Below are 21,372 nucleotides of genomic sequence, written 5' to 3'. Positions count from 1 at the left end.
AGGCTGCAGGCCTGACGTTGCCTGGTGAATGGTGGAGCAGGGAGCTGATAGCACCCTGCTCCGCTGTAGTATTGATTTGTATCTGCATCCTGATAACTTGCATCTTGGTAACTTGCGTCTAGATATCTTGCAGACTCTAACCTTATGAGCTTTTTCCAGAAACGGTGACGCTCTTGCCCATAGACTGTCTGGTATTTCAGATCAGCCCCATTCACTTGAATACCAGACCCTCCCTTCTTTATAATTTTAGACAACCCCTTTAAAGCGGATCTGTCTGCATAATATGCTGTCCCCTTTAAGGGTAGCCTTGTTCTGGATACTTCTATTAGCACAAGTGGCACAAAAAATATTGGGCGCGTTGGCCAATAGAAATTATCCAAGAATAGAGCGGACTAAGGCTGGCCCTCCATTTTAGATAGCGGTCTGCCAAAAATAATCTTTTTCTCTCTCCCCCCCCCCCCCCCCCCAAATTCAGATGTTAGGGTTTTGCTGTGTCCATAGACGTTTGATAGTCACCAGATCCTACCAACTTCATCAGGACCTGCCGGCCAAAGCATAGTGTTTATAGCCGTCTTTTGAGCCTTTGCCTGATTAGACCTATGACATGGAAGTTCTATCATCTCCTACCATGAAACACATTCATTTCATTGTCTGATTGGCCTCCGGTGGACCAAGGGACAGTCGTTCAGAAGTCACGTTTAGGCCGATATGCTTCTCCTTTACATAGATTCACTGACCCGTCCCCTCATGACGAAGACCTATATAAAGCACCTGCTGGCTTTCTTGCTGTATCCACAAAATTATACACGTTTTTGCATAATCGCATGCAAAATAATTGTGGTTTCCTCATGTGCTTTCCATAAAAGGATGTGGTCTACCATAAAGAGTGGTCTGATGCGTTGCAGTGTTACACCTTCTTGTCTATAAATCGGGCTCGTCTCCCACCTAGCCACAAAAGGCTTAATTCTCCTAGATTACAGGGAAGGGAGAGGAAATGCTACTAGTCGTGGTTTCGAAAGCAAAGTTATTATTCTGCTCTGGTCGGGGCAGTTTGATTTAATGTTGTGCCAAAGGGCCAGCAAATGCACTGTGACCGAGGTTGTGCGAGCCTGGCCTTCCAAGTCACTTGAGTTTTTCCCACCCAGTAGTCAAAATAGAGCCCTCCCTAAATGGTAGTCCCTGCAGCTGCCCCTTGTAGTACTAAAATGTATGTCCTCCACTCGCCCCTTGAACGATCACATCAACCCCCATTTCTCTAGTGATCTCCGTTTCCCCAGTAGTCACAGCAGGGGGTCTCCGTTTCCCCAGTAGTCACAGCAGGGGGTCTCCGTTTCCCCAGTAGACACAGCAGTAGTCCATTTCTTAGTTGCCAATTTTAGTTGTTTGGTATGAACTGGCTGGTCAGACCATTGTGTAGTTTTTTTTGTTTTTTTTTGCTGTTCTATTGCTGGACCCACGAGAAGATGGCCGGATTAGGTTGTAAGTGGTCTCTATGAGAGCGCTCCTTCCCTTTTTGTGCGGCTGACATTCCTACAGAGTCACACTTGTCTTTTGAATGTTTTATAAAATAACATGAACATTCCTGGGCCCTGCTGATAACTTATATTTGGCTTTAGGAGGAGCAGGCGGCCATGCACCTGTTTGCATGGGGTACAGGAGGATGTCCCGTCCTGTCTGCTTGTCATCTAGAAGAATAGGGCACCATATGAAGGGGTCTGGGATCCTCCTAGTTCATCTGGTACGCCGGTTTTAATTCTCTAAATTTATATTATTAAAATAACTAGACAAGCAAACCAGAAAATACCAGGATATATGTCACCGGATAATAGTAGAAGCTTCACTACAGCCCTCCCAGGACCGGTCATACAGTGATGTCACAGTTTAGGCGGAGTTCACATCTGCGTCGGAGTCTCCATCAGAGTCCGTCATATTTGTCAGATAAAATAGCGCTGCGCTAATTTGTCCAGCAAAATGATGATGGGACAGAATAACTGAAGTACGAGCGCAGATGTGAACAGAGCCGTAGCCGTTCGCTTCCTCTGGGTTGTGACCATTAGAAGCAGGTCACCATGTGAATGACAGGTAGGGGGCGCCAATATCAAGCTCGGGGTCGAGGGTCCGAGCACCCCCTCCATCCTGCTTCTGGATTAGGAGGTAGAAGTCTGTATATGATTTCCCATCGTTATGGGCCGTTCGCATGATTAACCCGAGATCTTCTATAAAATATTTTTAGATATGCATTTATATATTTTTTTTTATTTTTAAATTTAGTGGCGCAAAAATAAAAAAGACCTCAATTTCTGGTGACCGGTCTCCTCCTGTATAAAATACTAAGTAGAGTAAGTGATGGATCCGATCGCCCGCGTCTTTGGCCGGATACTGCGATAATTAAAGGCAATCATCCCTGTCTGTTACAGAATGTCCTCGAGGCTCCGACACCAAACTCATCCCTGTATTGTGTTATGCAAAAGGGTAAAGACGTTTTGACGAAAATGCAAATCCTGACAAGCAATTTCAGGAAGGAGGTGAAGAGCCTCATCCAAGAGGACAGAACACCATGTTCTAATCAGGAGATAATCCTGATTCATAATGGGGGTCTATCATAATGGGGATTATTATCCCAATATGATGGAGCTCACAATCCAAATGACAGGAGTCCTATCTGGCAATAACAGGGGTCATAATCCTTATGTAATGGGGTCAGAACAGTGATCAGGATATCTCAGAATTATGACTACCTCCCCTTTATATCCCGATTTATCAGATTACTAATATGACCCCCTTAATTTTAGGATTAGGACTTCTATATAACAAAATAGTGATCTATAGTGAACGGGGGAAGACCTAATCCTAAAATTAAGGGGGTCATAATGGTGAAGTGATCGGGAAATAACGGGGCGGTAGTCCTAATGCTGGAATAAAGGGCGGTAGTCCTAATCCTGGAATAACGGGGCGGTAGTCCTAATCCTGGAATAACGGGGCGGTAGTCCTAATGCTGGAATAACGGGGCGGTAGTCCTAATGCTGGAATAACGGGGCGGTAGTCCTAATGCTGGAATAACGGGGCGGTAGTCCTAATCCTGGAATAACGGGGCGGTAGTCCTAATCCTGGAATAACGGGGCGGTAGTCCTAATCCTGGAATAACGGGGCGGTAGTCCTAATGCTGGAATAACGGGGCGGTAGTCCTAATGCTGGAATAACGGGGCGGTAGTCCTAATCCTGGAATAACGGGGCGGTAGTCCTAATGCTAGAATAACGGGGCGGTAGTCCTAATGCTGGAATAAAGGGCGGTAATCCTAATGCTGGAATAAAGGGGCGGTAGTCCTAATGCTGGAATAAAGGGGCGGTAGTCCTAATGCTGGAATAAAGGGGCGGTAGTCCTAATGCTGGAATAAAGGGGCGGTAGTCCTAATCCTGGAATAAAGGGGCGGTAGTCCTAATGCTTGAATAAAGGGTCGGTAGTCCTAATCCTGGAATAACGGGGCGGTAGTCCTAATCCTGGTGGTTCATAATACTATATAGGAGGGTTATTATGTTGATATAATGGGATCATAATATTGGTATATAGGAGAGGCTCATAATTGGGATATATATGGGGGGCCATTATCGTGAAATCGAGGATGTGGGTGTTTCAATCCTAAAATCCGTGTCATAAATATAAGGGGAGACGGGTTATGTAAAAAAACAAAAATAAACCTGTGGAGAATAAAAAAAAAAAAGTGATGTTACCGGTGACAACCAATCAGATTCTACATCTCGCCAGTGACCGAAGGAACCTGATTGGTTGCTTTGGATTATTTTTCGTTTGCTAACCCCAATCCCCTATTTCATAATTTTACAGTGACAAATATTTTTGTATTTCCTTCTTTAATTCTGTATATACAAATATTTCTCAGTCGGATGTAGTGAAAGCTTCGCCTTCGGTGCCGTGTACCCTTGAAACGTTGCGGGATACTTCTCGGATCTGCATGGCCTGTGTTATGTAGAAGTCTATGCCCGTGACCGGGGCCCATGTCTTGTAAAGGCATTCAGCCTGTGGGTGAATTCCTCCAAACAGATCTATAAATAACCAAGTGCCGGCTTATTATCTGCTCGCAACGCTCTTCTTAAAGGGCCCCGACATAAGTTTCTGAACTATTTGCAGAAATCTTTTATAATTGTGCTCCGGAATTTATCTGCAATGTGGGGACGTCCAAGATTTCTGGATCTTACAGCACTTGCGGCAATCGTCCTTCCTAATATAGCTTGCACTTTTTGGGGTGTTCTCTATGGAAGTTCTTATTGTCTGGAAACTAGAAAATGACACTGGCTCCGAAGGTCTATATAATTATTTTTTTTCTCCATCCCTAAATCTCAAGATTCGTCCCGTACAAAGGGATTCCGTAAAGAAACAATGCCCTGGAGCCATGTTCCCTATGGTGCTGACCGAGTGAGACTGTGTCGGGATACACCCCATTGATAAGGGGAATGGTAACGCCCAGTTGCCCTTTTATTTATATATTTCCAGGAGGAATAACAGAGGAATGGCAATTCAAATTTCTAAGAAAATATGTTACAATTGGTATTTCACGGCTAGTATTCTAATGGGGTTGAGCTGCAATTCCACACACAGCCCATGGACAAGAGTGGCGCTGTTAGTTAAAGCGGCCATGTTTTTCTAATCTCGTACAATGAATACATCTTAGAGGGTACAGTTCAGTGTTAATGTGAGTTCTCCTCCTAACAGCAGAATATGAGGGCAGTGATCACATCCATTCCTGTTCTCCCCGTAGCCACGCTGCCTATGGAGCGTCCCTTTAAACTTGATTGCCACGTTTTTTGTTTCTGTTCGCTGTACAGCGCTGGGTCTGTGATTTGAGTGGTCACTGACGTGTTGTGCACTAGCAGAGACCCTCATTATATCTCCGATTCCCCCGGGAGAGGGTTGTACAGAACGGCTGCTTGTCACATTACATTGTACATACTCTGGTTCTGTCAGAGAATGGAAATGTTTGTGCTCTGCTGCGTGCTTAGGGATGTTCAGGGACCTGACTTTATATGGGACTCATCCAGAACGTTTTTGGAGGCCAGGCGAGAATCGGGACTTGTAGAGGGAAGATATTGAGCATTTTTGACAATCGGGGTTGCTTGGTAGCACATTAAAGGGTTTCTGACATTTTGGGTTGGGTCATAGTGCCCCCCCCCCCCACAAGCACCAGTCCTTTGACATGTGTAGTCCCTGCGTTCCCAATAGTTACCCCATTGCTACCCTCCATTGATCAAAGCGTGTGCTTACCCCGGACCAGTGTCCTTACACCAGATCTTCAATTCATAGTCCTCCGTACTTTTTGTTGCAGCGATGGTAGCGCGTCCAGCTCTTAACAATGGGCCCGAAAGGTTCTGCCGAAATCAACCTCATTTGCAGGTGACTTTGGAGCCACTAGGATTGATTTCTTATAGGGTTCACATTGAACTTATTAGACCTTATTGCTGGGGGTTCATCTAGCACCCGTTACTTAAAGGGGTTGTACAAAATTAGAAAAAACATGGCAGCTTTCTTCCAGCCACAGCGCTACACCTGTCTTTAGGTTTTGTGTTGTATTGCAGCGTCGCTTCATTGAAGTCAATGCGGCTGCGCTGCAATATCACACACGACCTGTGGACCGGTGTGGCGCTGTTTCTTGAACGCAGCCGTGTGATCTAATTCTTTACAACTCTTATAATTCATGCTTCTGCAGGATGTTCGTAGCGGATGTAAGTGATAGGACCTACTTATAATGAAATTGTGAAAAATGTATCGTTTAATTCAATTTAATAAACCTGACCTGGTGGGGATTGTAGTTCTCTAGAGGAACCAGCCCTGAAAAATGCAGACAATAGGAGTTGGTGATCCTGACGTCTGATACTTGATACTACAGGCCCTGTGTCCTGTATTGCTGTATATGGACAATAGCTATGGTCCCTGGAGGTCCCCTATAGAGGCTTCCTGAGAGAAAGTGACCAGGTCTAGATTTCTATGGCAAGACTATTGTTTGTGCCAAAATCCCTGCCCTGAGCGAGGAGCAGCTACGTTGTTATGGGTTATTCCGGGGTATGCACTTCTCTACTCTTTTCTGAGGAGGCTTCCCCTACAACCTGCCGATGTATATTACTATGTGTTCAATTCCCTATGTTTTGGCTAAGGGACCGGAGGTGTCCTGTTAGATCCAGGACTTCTCTACATACATCCACCTTGTATAGGTATTTTGTGGACGTATTTAACAGTCTTTATTCATCAGATTGACTGTTTTTACTATTTCGGAAGAAAATGGTTGGTGTAGTGACCTATTAGGCCTGACACCGGGTTGATTTCAATAGTTTCCATGTCAAGCGTCTGTATAAATTTAAGTTCTATCATAGCGGACAGCCGGTCATCAGGACTCCAAGGTCACCTGGGAAATTTTTTATATGGAAAGGTGTTCTCCAAAGTGGCCAATACCTTAAAGAGAACCTGTCACCTCTCCGGACATGTCTATTTTCCAAAATACTTGTATTCCACATAAAATAAAAATTCGCGTACATGTATTCTTAGAACTCTGTATTGTGCTGTTCCTCTGTTATTCCTCCTAAAAATGTATGAATAAATCACAACTGGGTGTTACTATTTCCCCTTGTCAAAGGGGCGTGTCCCTACAGACTCACTCTGTCAGCACTGATTGGACATTGTCAGTCTGTGTAGGGACACCCCCCCCCCCCCCCAACTAGTAACAAAACAGAAAACTGCTGTAAATGGGAAAACGGCCCCTGATTTTCAGCCGTTTTTAAAGCATCAAACGTTTTGTGATGTGTTTTTTACAGGCTGTTTTTGTATTGACACCATGAAAAACGGCTCAAGAAGTGACATGCACTACTTTTTACGGTGCGTATTTTTTACGCGCCGTTATTTCAAATGGCTGTGTAAAAAAAAAAAAGAAACGCCCCGTCAGAACGAAACGCTGGTTTTCCCATTGATATCAATGGGCAGATGTTTGGGGGCGTTCAGCTTCCGTATTCTCAGCCGTTTTTCGGGGGGCGTTTATTTTCAGCCGTGTGAACATACCCTTAATTGTCAATTTCTGTGTAAGTTTGTAGGAGGAATAACAGAAGGACGGCACATTGCAGAGATGCTCCAGTATTGGGTGTTTTATGGGGAATACAAATGTTGGCAGGTTATAGCAAAAAGGGCAATTGAACAACCACTCCATCCATACCCCACTCCCAGAGGCCCTGCCTGAAGTTCATATTCGGTAAATCACTTTCTGCTTGACTGCCAACCGTCCAATAGACTTTCCTACCGAAAACTTAGTGTGAAAAAGCTGATGATGTCATCGATCCCAGGCAGCCTTCAATATCCTATCACGACATCCTCCCCATGGGATAGGAGATTCAAGCACTTGTTCCATCAACTCCTTCCCATCTCTTCTACAAGTTAATGGTGGCATGACTCTTCGTTCCCTTCTCCATGATTTGCTAGCATTGTAGTCCTTGTGGAGTTAGGCATCCTTCTGCATGTTCCCCCTTTCATTGAGACCCCCCCCCCCCATTAGACCAACCAGGACTGCTACCCGCTCTCTGGCCATCACAGCACCTGCATATAGTCCCTATTAACCTAGCATCTAATGGAGGACTTTTATTTAGGACCTCAAGTCTAATTGTTTTTGGCTATGTGTGGAACCCGTTCTTTCACGTGACCTGTATAAGGCTCTTAAATGACTTCACTCATTGACATTACACTCTAATCAAATAGAGCAGAAGTGTTGTGAGCCATAAATTCTTCATTATTGTTGTATAGAACCATAAAATGGCAAATCTTGGCCACCTGAAGAGCAGAACTTGAGGTCTTTATGGTGGTGTTGAGGTGGTCCACAATGTGAAGACTCGTTCTCTGTACACCGTTTCTTATCATAATTATATTTAGTTTTGTCCTCAATTACAGGATTGGGGGCTGTGACGGATAGTACTGGTCAACACTTACCAACATAGGAGCCATTGTATAAGGGGACGGTGGGTCCAAGAGTTGACCAGCGCCTTTAAGAGCTTTTGAAGTCAAACAGAACCAGCACAATGTTCCAGACCGTGACCACTAATGTGCGGCTTATCTAAATGGCTTCTATCCGCTGTCTAGAAATAGAGTTTAATTCCTAATTAAAAAGCCCCATGGATCCCCAGATGCAGGACTAGAAGCTTTTGTCTAAAAAAGGCTTTCAAGAAGAAAACATTCTTGGCTTTAGAAATTGTATGTCAAATACTTTGTCCTCCACGAATAAGATGTAGAAACCTTCTCCACTCTCTGTGAAGGTCCCATACGATTTGCACCATAGACACATCGATTATCAACGTGGAGACTTGGTATCCATTGGTTCAATCTATATATCTGTGTGTATGGTCACTTCTCATAAGCCATATTCAATAGATTTCTTCCGTAGCAAGTTGCGCACTGATGGCGTTCGTCCCGGCGGCATATTTAAAGCTCTTCACCTTTTCCTGTGGATTAAGGCGCTTCTGTTGAGTTGGTTTTCTTGTGTATTACTCTCACTGTAACCTTGCCTCTGGATTCTGCTCTTGTCTTTTGTCGCCTGGTACGGTCCGACCTCCTAGTTTGACCCCTGGCCTGTCTGATGATTTACGTCTTGGTCTTCTCTTCTGGTTTGTGACATCCTGAACGCTCTCCGGTTGACTACCTCGGTTTCGTTCCTGACTTTGCCGTGACTCTAGATGTTTCTAGCAGCGTACTTGCTGTCTAATCGGTGGCTACTCTGGGGACTGGAAATCCATCCAGGATAGCCCATATCTTTTTTGTGGGGAGTTGAGGGGGAAGAACCTGGAGATTGTTTAGACTCCACACCTCAGTTTAGCCAGGCTTTACTTCTCCGGTTAGAATCGTCCAGGAGGCTGAGAATTGGGGTGCTGTTTTATAGGTGGGGCTGTTCCTGCAGAATGGAAGTGATCACCAGGGATCTTATTTCCCTGACTAAATAGTGTCTTGAAATGGTCAATGTGGACTTCTTAACTCTGCAAAGCGATATTTAAGTTAAAAAAAAATATTCATAGACGGTTCTACAGGAAAAACATGGTAGCTCTCCAGTCTGAGGAACCTGTAAGTCCCTTCACGTCCCTGGATCCCTATGATGGGGATTGGGACCTCTTACGCAATCCACCATGGTGAGGGGCCCACAAGAGTCTTCCAGGATTTGAGGTGTTGGACAATGTGTTCAGTCAGGCAAGAATATAGATCAAAGTAATCGATGCTTTGTAATCTCACAAATTGTGAATGGAAAATAATACAGCCTAATGCACACAAGTCAAACGTGGGACTTTTCTGCTTCTCAGCACCACATTCAATATCTCGGTCTAGAAAAGTCAATACAATTATCAAACCATTTTTATACTTCCGCAGCCGGAGAGTAAGAGGGATCAATGGTCGTCTCCGTACTGGCAAAGACTCCAGCAGGGGAGTTACAGAAATGATCCATGATACTGGGAGAGCACCTCGGGCCAATACACTTGTTTTCTTAGCCGGTACGGAAACCATGTTTGCACCGTTCCTATTCACTCTCTTTCTCCGGTATTCAATTACAAAGTTTGCTAAAGAAATGCTACCATTTGTAATATCGAATAGTGAGTGGCATGTTATCTGTAAGTCTTAAGAAACCTCCAACACCACCCGTTGACCTTGGAAGCTACGCAGAGGATTGGTGAAACCTCCAAGATTTCCAGTTGATTTTGACTTTCCATTACTAGACATACCATGGCCTGGATGGATGAAAAAAATGGTGGACCACGTTCGTCCTACTACTCTAGGATGGATATTTGGAGTCTTTTCTTAACCCAAAGCATCAATAAAATCAATCTTGCCCAAGCAAACTTACTTGTCACATGGCCCTTCGTCTTTTTTCCCCCCTTTATATAAAGTAATGTTTTCCATTGTCTAGGGTTTTGGTGTTGGGGTCCTGGTTTTGGTTATTGTGGTATTTGAAAGCCAGTTAGACCCCTCCAGGTACCACCTTTGACTTTTTTAGTAGTAGTCTATCATTATTCATTATGAAGCTTCATAGACCAACAGAAAATAACCTAAAAAATTTGTGTTCAGCAACGTATTTTTAGATGCATTGACTACTTGAAACTTTGTCCTTCCTTATTGACCTCTATTCTATGGGAGGTTGGTATAGACTTGTGTGTTGACCTACTATATTAGTAATGGTCACCCAGCTTTGAGCTACTGGCGCATCCTCCAGGCATTTTAACTTTTCACCCATGAGCACTTGACTTCATCCTTTAGAAGTGATGGGTTCCTGCAATTGGTTGGTTCTTAATCCAGACTTAGACATTAGGTAGTGGCCAACATGCACAGTTAGTCCAACCAAATGTTGATATTTACTTCAATGGAGGCTTGCAGGTCAGGGACTGAAAGCAAACCTGGCCTAATTCTCCCCCAAGAGCAGACTGGCAAAGAGCAACTCCATCAAAAACGGTAGGAACTGTGTGATGTGGGGCTTTATAGCCTTGCGCTCCTTCCATTCTGGACATCTTTGGTCATGATAGCACTGTCTTTAGTAAAATATCACCCCCCCGCCCCTCATTTCTTACAAGCCGCTCGTGTCATTGGAAGACCTTTTATGGAAGCCGGTTATCGTTGGCGATCTGTTGGGTTGCACGCGGACTCTTTAGTTGCGATGGAGCCTGGTTTTGAAATGAATGTGGCCTCTGAAGATCCAGCCCAGAACAAGGCTCTGTAAATACAAGTGACATGCTGAAAAATGACCCCGAGTGCGTACTCGCAGATATAAATAGTGGCTGGAACATCTCCTGAAGGAAGCTCTGCTGACCTGCACAATATCCCTGAGAAGACAGACATTGTATGGTTGCCAAGAGTCATCAAGATGATCTGAAAGTGTCACCACTGACCATTTGGTGAGGAAAACTAGTCCCACAAATTGTCTCTCATTGGTCAAATTTCAATTGGTTAGACGTGCGGATCGCTTCTACTAACACACAGTATTGGTCGTGTCATCCCAATGATGTGTCTATTACTAGCATTACCCTGATTATATGATGGCACCAGATCTTGCTTTTATCTAAGAATTTTATGTGGTTTATATCCAGTCTAGACAACAATCCTCTGCACGCCATGCTCAGGCACTTTTTTTTTTTTTTTTCCTACACTGACACATTGTAGCAAACGATCAGGACAGGAGATGAAGTTGTGTAGCTGCTGATGTGTTTAGCTCTCAGAGGATTGCCTAGACCAAGGGTCAGAAAGATTCGGCACTCCAGTTGTTGTGAAACTACAACTCGCAGCATGCCCTAGCAGCCGAAGGATGTAGTATCCCAGCCAAAGGTTGTTAGGGCATGCTGGGAATTTTAGTTTCACAACACCTGGAGTGCCGTAAGTTGCTGACCCCTGGCCTAGACTGAATAAAATTGGAGCAAAAGGTATTGGGTCTGTATGGCTTTTCAGCCTCTGGATGTAAATAAAATATTCCCATTCACTGACCGCAGACGGAGATCTTGAAAATGGTGAAGAATAGAAACCCAAAGTTTAAATCCCTGTATAATGTCGATGTTCTAGAAAATACAAACGCACTTCTGTGTTTTTAACCCTTTGCATTTGGAGAACTTGATCTGTGTTTTTACATAGACGAAGCAACTGATAAGTCCTCTTTCCCTCCCCCGGGAAATCTCCCAGCTGTCATTCGCTGCTCACTTGCTTCCTCCGAATCGTGGTTGTGGGAAGCAGGTGGATTAACACTGACTCATTTTACCGCATCCCATACACAGGATAGAAGTTAGCGCAACTTATTTAAAGGGGCATGAAATGAATATCCTTCCTGTTTTCAGCAGGGCATTGTCCTCTCACCCAGCGGTCATAGGGTGGATGTGGAATTGTGTGACGCTCCTTCCCATGTCAATCCGCATTGCTATCACTTTAAAATAACAAGTCTGGATCTTTCTAGCTGCCCTCAGGGGGTTCACTACGATCAATGTGTAAATGGGATAAACCCACAGGAACCAACCGGATGTTCCTATAGTATTTGGATTGTTGGAACGTGACCAAAGTTAATCGCTGATGTTGAATAAACTTCAGTCCCTGTTAGTCTGTGTTCACACACAGGTCAGATTTCCCATAGACAAAAACTTACATGCTGTGATTTTTAAAATCTGCAGCATGTTCATTATTCTTTACAGATATTTTTTGCACTGCATGTGAATTGGATTACAAAAACGTCGGAACGTCAGCGGATTTGGTGAGTATTCTCCACACCTAAATCCTCATCAAATCCTGAATGTGTGAACATGACCTTACTGCGAAAGTGTTGTGTTGCTACATCGGCTTCAGGGCGCGTGCACACGGCCGTATTTCCCGTCTGGTTTTCGTCTGCTTATTTCTTGCCATAAAACAGGAACAGATCCAAGCAAAGGAAGTTAGGAAAACGTTTCCCAAACATCTTATTGTATCACAATGCATTTAGTCAGACGACCGGATCGGCGCTCGGTTGACCGTCTCTGTGCTGCCTAGTATAACATTCTTGGCTCTGCTGCATCTATGTATATCCGGGCCATGTTAGACCGCATCTGTTACGACTTTAGTATTTGGAAACAAGGAAGGGGTTCAGAACACCCCGAGAAGGAACACTCGACGTGTTTGTCTTGTGTGTGTGTATATATATATATATATATATATATATATATACTGGTTTATTAGAACGACGCGGATTTGTCACAGAAATATATTCACAGTTTGGCGCAGGATACTACACTGATCGTAGCTTCATGACTGGCACAAAACTGGCACGCAGCTTGAGTTGCATGATGTGGCTTTTGTGCAGTTTGGGGACCCACTTCCCCTCCCCCCTCCTTGGCCATGTAGATTTGCTTTCTTAATGTGTGTATGTGCATGGGAAATTAGATTGCAAGCTCTTTGGGGACCGTGACCTAAGAGATTAAAGTCTATAAGCAAAATAAATGTCAGGGCAGATCGGGTGGACGCTCGAATGAACCCCCATGAAGGGACACATGACCTCCATAATTGATGGTGGGGGACAGTATGCACTGGCGGCAGAAGTCCTAGTCTCCGGCTTCATGGGCACAAAGAATATCCCTAAAAATAGTAGTAGGACATGGGACATCAGCGACCATTATACCCATAGGAGTCTTCGTGTGTGTATTGCACTCCGCATAGCAGAGTTGTAGCGCAGAATCCCCGAGGCACTGACTATACAACTAATCCCCAAATCGCAATGATAAAAGGCACAATGGAGAGGTTCCTGGAAACGCAGGGATAAAATGCGGGGACAATACAGAGCTGTTGGTACACGCAGGAGGGATCTTTTGTGTGGTTGGTGACATCACTGAGTCTAGTATTGGATTACAGCAAACACAGGAACCACCCACTGCAGCCCCAGTATCCAGCAGTATGAGGCGGACTGCCCGGACGCTGGCACCCTGGACTCTTCCCTACTGATCCATCCAAGTTCACTCTGCCTGGGGGAGATCCTGCTCTCTGTAAGTACCACGCCATATTTTACATAACCCAGGGGCAGCTAAGTGCCCGCGTCCAGGTGGCAGGAGCCGTTCTGTGCCCTCTATGAATACTTGTCACGCTTTGCAATCTCTTGTGCATTTTAGATCTCGCTGGTAACTAAAAGGTTAATTGCACGAATAAAAGATTCCTTTTGCTAGTGCTTTATATAGTCTTGGCCGTCCTGTATGTTGGGAGGGCTTGCTGGGACTTGTAGTTCTACAAAGTATGGGCAGCTGGTTTGTGTCCTAGACTGCAGTCCCTTTTTACTTTTTGCCTTTTATGTCCCTCGTTTAGTCCGTTTGCAGTAGATTCAGGTTTAACTCTTTCCTGTAACCTGTAGCTTTCCAGCTGTTGGAGGGGGCCTGCTGGGGATTGTAGTGCCACAACCGCCATTGAGCCGCGCTTTTACCATCACACTGTGCAGAACTTGACTGTATACTTTACGTACCGACGTAGATTGTTTTCAATGCTTTATTGTAATCTTGGCAACCTGTAGTTCCCCAGCTATTTGGCAGGGCCTGCTGAAACCTGTAGTTCCCCAAATTCCATGAATCCACTGGTTCATGTTGCATGTCTATGCTATCACGTATTGTGATACTTTACCGTGCATTTTATGCCCAATAGTAGCTAAGGAGTTAATTGCATTTGGTAATACAAAAATCTCGGGCAACTCGTAGCTCTGTTTCCATTGGCAGAGCCTCCTGGCGCCAGTAATCCAACAAGCCCCGTAGTGCCACAGGTTGCAGCTGTCAGACTGGCAATGCTGCACCCGGGCAACTCTGTGTATCCAGAAGAAGTCCTTATTAATCCTGAATTACACTATCTTATATAGTGTCCTAATAAGGCAGTCCCTGTTATTCAGATGTAGCAGAGGGGAGTTTGTTGTATGGCACATCTCCTGGTGAAATTTTTACATGGGGCTGCCGGTGAACCTACTGCATACCTTTTTTTAAAAAGCTATATTCATGCAGCTCTGAAAGTCAAATTCAGCTCTGCTACATTTGTTCGGAAATTGTTTTGCTGTTGTGGTTTCCAATGTTTTCGGATAAGTTTGGTGGAGTCTCCCGGGTGTCAACGTCGCGTTTCCAATCTGCATTGAACTCTGCTTTGTGACCTTTTGGCGGCATGGGGCATCTCGTGCTTCTGTGTATACACGGGGCTTGTGGTAAAAATAAGGTAGTATTTACCAAATCTGCTAATTGGATGTTGGCACCGGACACAACGTGAATATGAGATGATCCATGCGTGTATTGGTGGGTGAGCTTGTCCTCCGGTGCTGAGACTTATGGGAGGACTCTCACTTTCACTAATAGAGGTGGGTTCCTATAGTGAGAGCCCCCTAGGAACTAAACATACACTAAAATAATATAGACCCTCTTGGAGCCATCCTGACTACGTTTCGTAGATCCCGATAAACCATAAAGTTGGGCTTTGGTGGCAGGCTTCTAGGCACATTGGTTAGGTGGCTCCTGGCATTCATGCAGTCCTGGTTTAAGGTTCTGACTAAGGCGTAGGGCCGATTGCTCCACAGTACTTGAGGGGCATCTCTCTAGAATTTTTTTGGAGAAGTGACCTGTGATTTTTTTTTTTGTTGGACCTTGTGTCGCTGTGCTCTTAGTCTCATAAGGGAACGGTTGTGGGGGCTACCGGGGGGCCACCTGCTGATGCACAGCTGTGGCTAAGGATATAAGTGCCTCTCACATGCACTGGAGCTTTACTGTACACGTGACTATATGGCTCATTTGGAGAACTTTGAAGAACCTCAACATGCATTGTGGTGGAATAGGTCGGGGTGGATTACTTGGATAAATTATTCCTCTAAAGGCAACTGTATTACGTGATGGCTATACCCGGAGTAATGGAAGAATTTACAAGGACCCAGCACTGAAGTAGAATCATACAGCAAAATCAACTGGTGATATATCCATGGCCGTCTGACTGCAGCTATAATGGGACGCTGGAACGCTACATATACGGATATTGCCTTACAATATCCGTGCCTATACAATAGTACAAGACACAGTGCGATTCATAGTTCCCATTAATAGTGTTAGCTCTATATACTCCCAGCTTTAGGGCCCTAGAGTGTACCACTTCCAGCTGTAGTACTCGGAAATAATGCACAAGTTATACAGATAAACCATGCCATACAGTGTCCAGATAATGAGCGCCATACATTGCCCGGATAACCCATGCCATACAGTGTCCAGATAATGAGCGACATACATTGCCCAGATAAACCATGCCATACAATGTCCAGATAATGAGCGCCATACATTGCCAAGATAAACTATGCCATAGTGTCCAGATAATGAGCGCTGTACATTGCCCAGATAAACCATGCCATACAGTGTCCAGATAATGAGCGCCATACATTGCCTGGATAAACCATGCCATAGTGTCCAGATAATGAGCGCCATACATTGCCTGGATAAACCATGCCATACAGTGTCCAGATAATGAGCGCCATACATTGCCTGGATAAACCATGCCATACAGTGTCCAGATAATGAGCACTGTACATTGCCCAGATAAACCATGCCATACAGTGTCTAGATAATGAGCGCCATACATTGCCTGGATAAACCATGCCATACAGTGTCCAGATAATGAGCGCCATACATTGCCCAGATAAACTATGCCATACATTGCCCAGATAAATTGTGCCAAAGTGTCCAGATAAATGGCAGTGGCCGAAGAAGACCATGTATTGTCCAGATAAATCGTGCCATACAAGAATGCTTCTGCTATATAATCGCTAAGAACCCCTATAAAATATATGTGTGGAAAAGGGACTATTCCTTATGACAATAATCAAATAGGGGATTTATAGTTTTATAGTTTTTTGTTTTTTTTTCCCCCTAAACTTTCTGCTGCAGAAACCACCAATTATCTTACACACAATCCGAAAGAAGAGGCAGCACTCCAGTATCCATCATCTCATGGGTCATCCTCCCTTCCTACAGTACCTGAGGTATTTTTCTCCTCGGCTTCCTCCCATGTTATGGATTCTTGGGCTGCCATGATGAATATGAGAACCAATGTCACGTAGGTTTGGATGATGGCTTGTCCGAAGTCCACGCTTTGTCTGGGTTTTACCATAATAACACCACTTATACTGCTGCCACCACCCAAGTGATTGACCGCTCCGTTGCCTAGCACGGGTGGTTAGATGCCACGCGGGTATATGCCACCCTCACATCTGATCTGTGGTTTATTACAGGCATTGCCACTTACTGTGTAACAAACCTGACCGTTTCTGAGCGCTCCTGGGATTGTTCCTCGGTGACATATGGTTTGGATTTATCTTTTTGCATGAATAGAATAATATCGAGCTGTTGCCAGTAACGGGTTTGCTATTTTTTTGCTCGCTCGACTCATTCGACTTGTTAGATTTTTTTTTATTTATATATTTGGGTGTTATGTGATGACGAGGCCATAATTATATGATTCATCGTTTTATATCTATTGATAGATAAAAATGTTTGTATATTAACTTTTGCCACGTCCTGCAACGAAGTCTCATAATATTTACCCTGACTGTACAACTGGCCGGGGCGGGAATAGAGGGTGCGGTTTGGTGATCTTCTAAAATGAACGTCCCCCAAACAAGGCCGGAGTGTAGAATGGGGCAATTGCACACGGGCCTCCACCACCTCATCCAGTCTACTCTAAACCTCTTCCACGTTTCATCTGTTGTATTAAGCCATGTGGAATCCCTGTTATTCTGCCCTCCATGATCCGGCCCTGCACACCAATAGCCTGAAGAAGAGCGTGGCCATCTACTTTGGGCAGCGCAGGAAGTCCTCTGAAGAGCCGCCTCCATGATGGTCCGTTTGGATACTGATATACACGGATATATATTTTTATTACTTACTGCCTAACAAATTGACAGAATTCAGCATCACAAACGGATTCTAATTCTTGCACTCGGCTGTTTTATATCCAAGAGGCCTCAGATTTTTCCTGCTATGATGTCATTGAAGAATAACTGAATTTCTGCGAGTATGGATTTTGGGACGCTGCCATGAAAACATGGAGGAAATGGCCTTGTGCCCCCCTCTCGCCGCTAATGTGTCATCAGCCATGTGGTCGCTGCTCGGACTCCCGATTCACTCACTGATTGATCCATCACACGTTCTGATGACAGGAGGCGTCACTGAGGACAATGATGTAGCTGACATCAGCAGTGTGTGCTCGTGCTGCAGCCGTTGCTTGTGTTTCCAGTGGACGCTCTGTATGTATCAGTCATCCCTATGTAGGTTATCCGAGGTATGGAGACCATGACGTCATTACTAGAATACAAGGCCTTGACATTTTGTGCAATCCCCCATTACATTCCAGAGTCCTTTTATTGCTGAGCATTAACTCCTAGTGCGCTATATAAATATGCAGTGTGTGTTTGTGTGTTTAGATGTGTGTGTGTGTGTGTGTGTGTATGTGTATATATATATATATATATATTCTCCTCCTCAACTCCATAAATTCTAAGAACTTCTGGTTACCCTTGGAAACAGACAGCGGCTTAGCTCTACTCTGCTGTCAGACATGTGACCTGACTTTGCTCTAACTGCACTCCGGTAACGGGAAACTAGCAGAATTCTGAATTTAGCTTTAGTCCTGAATAGAGAAGAAAACACTATAGGGGGGAATTTATGAAAAAGGTCTAAAATAAAAACTGGCCTTGTTGTCCATCGCAACCAATAAGAACTCCGATTTCATTTCTAAAACTACTATGAAAAAAATGAAAGCCGCACTGTGATTGGTTGTAACATGGCTGGTCCTTCTGATAGTTTTGATGTGGCCTAATGAAACTAAAAATCTGTGCAAGACAAGCAAAGGATGTACAAAGTTACGCCAACGTTTTTGGTGATTTCACTTTTGCGGATTCAGAGCAATTTACGTCCCACATGGAAATTATACCTATCCGTGTTTTTGTCCATAGGGGGCAGTAGTATGGCAGTGCTGAAAGAGTAAAGATATTCTACTTAGGATGTCATTAGGAGGCGACACTGAGCAGGGGATAAAGGTCCTCCCACATGAAGAAGATTTGTAAATCTGTGCTCCATCCTGAGGCATGATGGGAGTGAAATTCATAATAAAGGTGTTTAGCAAAACCTATGCGCTAACTATTTTGGGCTCTGGCAGGCAGTCCCCCAGCATCTGTCATCAGAGCAAATAAAGATTTTTACCAGTCACGTATTTTGCTTCCCCCTAAAAATAGCAGCGCCAGAGCTGTATGGCGCCGCTTATCTCCCCTCCATTGTAATAACTATCTGGGGGTCCCACTGAAAACTCTGTCTATGGCGAGCCCAGACTTTTATACAACATGCATTTCACGGCGTAAATCTTGATAAAATGTTGAATATTAATGTTATTTCTTTATATATCGTCAACATATTAGGTAACGGGGCTATGAGGGGGTTAACCTGACACCAGCTGCTTAGAATTCGAGCAGCTGCTCTAGCAAAGCATCATGGGAGGTCACATTTGATCAAATTACCATAACATCTCGCCAGCAGATGTTTTCACAACAATTGGCGCAAAACTTACGACGTTATCCGGAACAGCTGAAAGTTATTTCCACAGACCCATCTATTCACAGTAAGGCCTCACGCACACGACTTGTTTTCTTCAGTGTCTTATCCGTTTTTTTGGCGGATAGCATACTGAACCATTCATTTCTATAGGGTCATGCACACATCCGTTTTTTTTTCTTTTGCGGATTCGTTTGTCCGTTCCACAAAATTACAGAACATTTCACCCATTCTAGTGTATGAGTCTGCAAAAAAAACAAAAAAAAAACGTACCGCACACAGAAGCCACTAGGATCCATGCTTTGCGGTACACAACGGAAACTGTCGTGTGCATGATTCCTTATTCGTAGATGTCACGCTAGAGGCAGCCGATTTGTTGGCCAAGACCCAGACGGTCACCGTAGCACAAATGTATGTCATCTTTGTTATTGCCGTGTTGGCGTTCATATACGGTTCAAATGCTTAAAGACGTAAAGCGCAAAAGAAAAAAAAAATAAAAGGAACTAGAAATAGAAATCCTTTCAATATACGACTCCCACATGGGTTGTCGCTCAGCTACCCCAAACTATGCCTAAGGATAACTCTCCCAAACTACTAAACTTTATCTGTCCAAGACTCTTAAGGAGGGGTTGTTCAAACTTAGAAAAACATGGCTGCTTTCTATCAAAAACCTGTCTATGGGATGTGTCTGATATTGCAGCTCCATTGAAGTGTAGAGGGCTGAGCTGCAATACCATACATAACCTGTGGACAAGTGTGGTGCCGTCTTAGGAAGAAGGCAGCAATGCTTTTCTAATCCTGGATAACCGCCTTAATGACCATTAATGTTTGATCACCGTGGGTCTGACGCTTGGGACCCCTGCTGATCAGCAAATGTTTTGTGTAGCCCATGTAGCAACGCTTTTTTTTTGTCCTGACACACTCTCCCTGATACCTGCGTATGACCGCGATCTCCAGCCATTGCGAAACTGCAACTCCTAACGTTTTTGGACAGCTGGAGGTCAGGGGATGCTGGTAGGTGTAGTTTGCAACAGCTGTAGGGCCGAATGTATCAAATCACTGGCACTGATTTTAATTCCAGGCATCGATGTATCAATAGGATTTCTACAAATAGTATTGAGTTTGTGTTGTTTTTTTGTATGTCGTCCGTATTGACGTAACCGCCTTAATGTCTGTCCTGTGAATTTCATTGGAAGCGTTTATTTAAACCTCTTTTATGGTCTTCCCAGCCTAGATCCAGTAATGTTAATAGTAACGCTAATAAAAATGTTTTATGAAACAAAGGGAGAAATCCTCCAGCTCACCTGACACAGAGATTTGAGTGTCGCTGTCAGCGCCTGGATCTTTTTCGTGTCGGCACACGATACAGGAACAGAGGTAACAGAAAAAAATGGTCCAGCGCTTAAGTAGTAGTAAAATAGAAAAAATATTTTCCAAGTTTAATGAGATTGCTTTAAAAAGTCCATTGTAGTATGGTCTCGGTGTGTGGATAGAAGGAAAGAATGATCCTGTTAGCCTACGCGTTTCGGACGAGGCAACGTCCTTAGTCTTGGCTGTAGTCAAGACTAAGGACGTTGCCTCGTCCGAAACGCGTAGGCTAACAGGATCATTCTTTCCTTCTATCCACACACCGAGACCATACTACAATGGACTTTTTAAAGCAATCTCATTAAACTTGGAAAATATTTTTTCTATTTTACTACTACTTAAGCGCTGGACCATTTTTTTCTGTTAAAAATGTTTTATATGTTCCTGGTTATGAGCTTGTACATGAGCAATAAATAAACTACATCTCGTAACGTTAATGTGTGGATGGAGACTGCTCTTAAAGAGAAAAATACTGTTCTGGACATCACCTCTCATAGAAAGTGCAGTACATACAGTTTATTATCCATTAGTTTATATAGCGCCAACATATTTTGTACACAGTCCCGAATGGGGCTCCTAATCCCTTTTATCTCTTCTACCATGCCATACCTCGAAGATTTCCTACTATAAACTCTGTATCGCCAACTCTCACTGTGATAATTTTCATGTTTAGATCATGAATACCTCCCTGACTGGGTTTTTTTAGATTAAAATTGAGTTTGGCACTATTAGGGGTAGATGTAGGACCCATGGCAGTTCCAAACAAACAGGTGCCAATGTATTGTCCTCTGCACAGTAAACCACTGTCTACCTCTAATATTTCCAATCAAATGACAGATTTTATATAATAGTTCTCAGTTATTATACAATAGATGTCTGTTCGTGAACTATTCCTTATATAGAGGTGCTTATTCTGTTTTTGCTTTTGGCCAGTGCTGTACTGTCTTC

At 44.0% G+C, this 21,372-nt stretch overlaps 1 protein-coding gene across 2 annotated transcripts in view; it reads left to right on the top strand.

The window, feature by feature from the left end:
• The window catches only part of PKIG (cAMP-dependent protein kinase inhibitor gamma), a 78,215-nt gene that overhangs the window by 33,757 nt on the left and 23,086 nt on the right, over positions 1 to 21,372 (top strand). The window contains exon 1 of one of the 2 annotated variants that reach the window (XM_075845867.1): positions 13,327 to 13,500. The exons of the other annotated variant lie outside the window; for it this stretch is intronic. The gene's annotated coding sequence lies outside the window, so the exon portion shown is untranslated. Of the gene's footprint in view, positions 1 to 13,326; positions 13,501 to 21,372 lie in introns of those variants that run through there. 2 annotated transcript variants of the gene reach the window in all.

Source organism: Rhinoderma darwinii, chromosome 13 (assembly GCF_050947455.1).
Source record: "Rhinoderma darwinii isolate aRhiDar2 chromosome 13, aRhiDar2.hap1, whole genome shotgun sequence".
NCBI lineage: Eukaryota > Metazoa > Chordata > Amphibia > Anura > Rhinodermatidae > Rhinoderma > Rhinoderma darwinii.
This window is presented reverse-complemented; position numbering and strand designations above follow the sequence as displayed.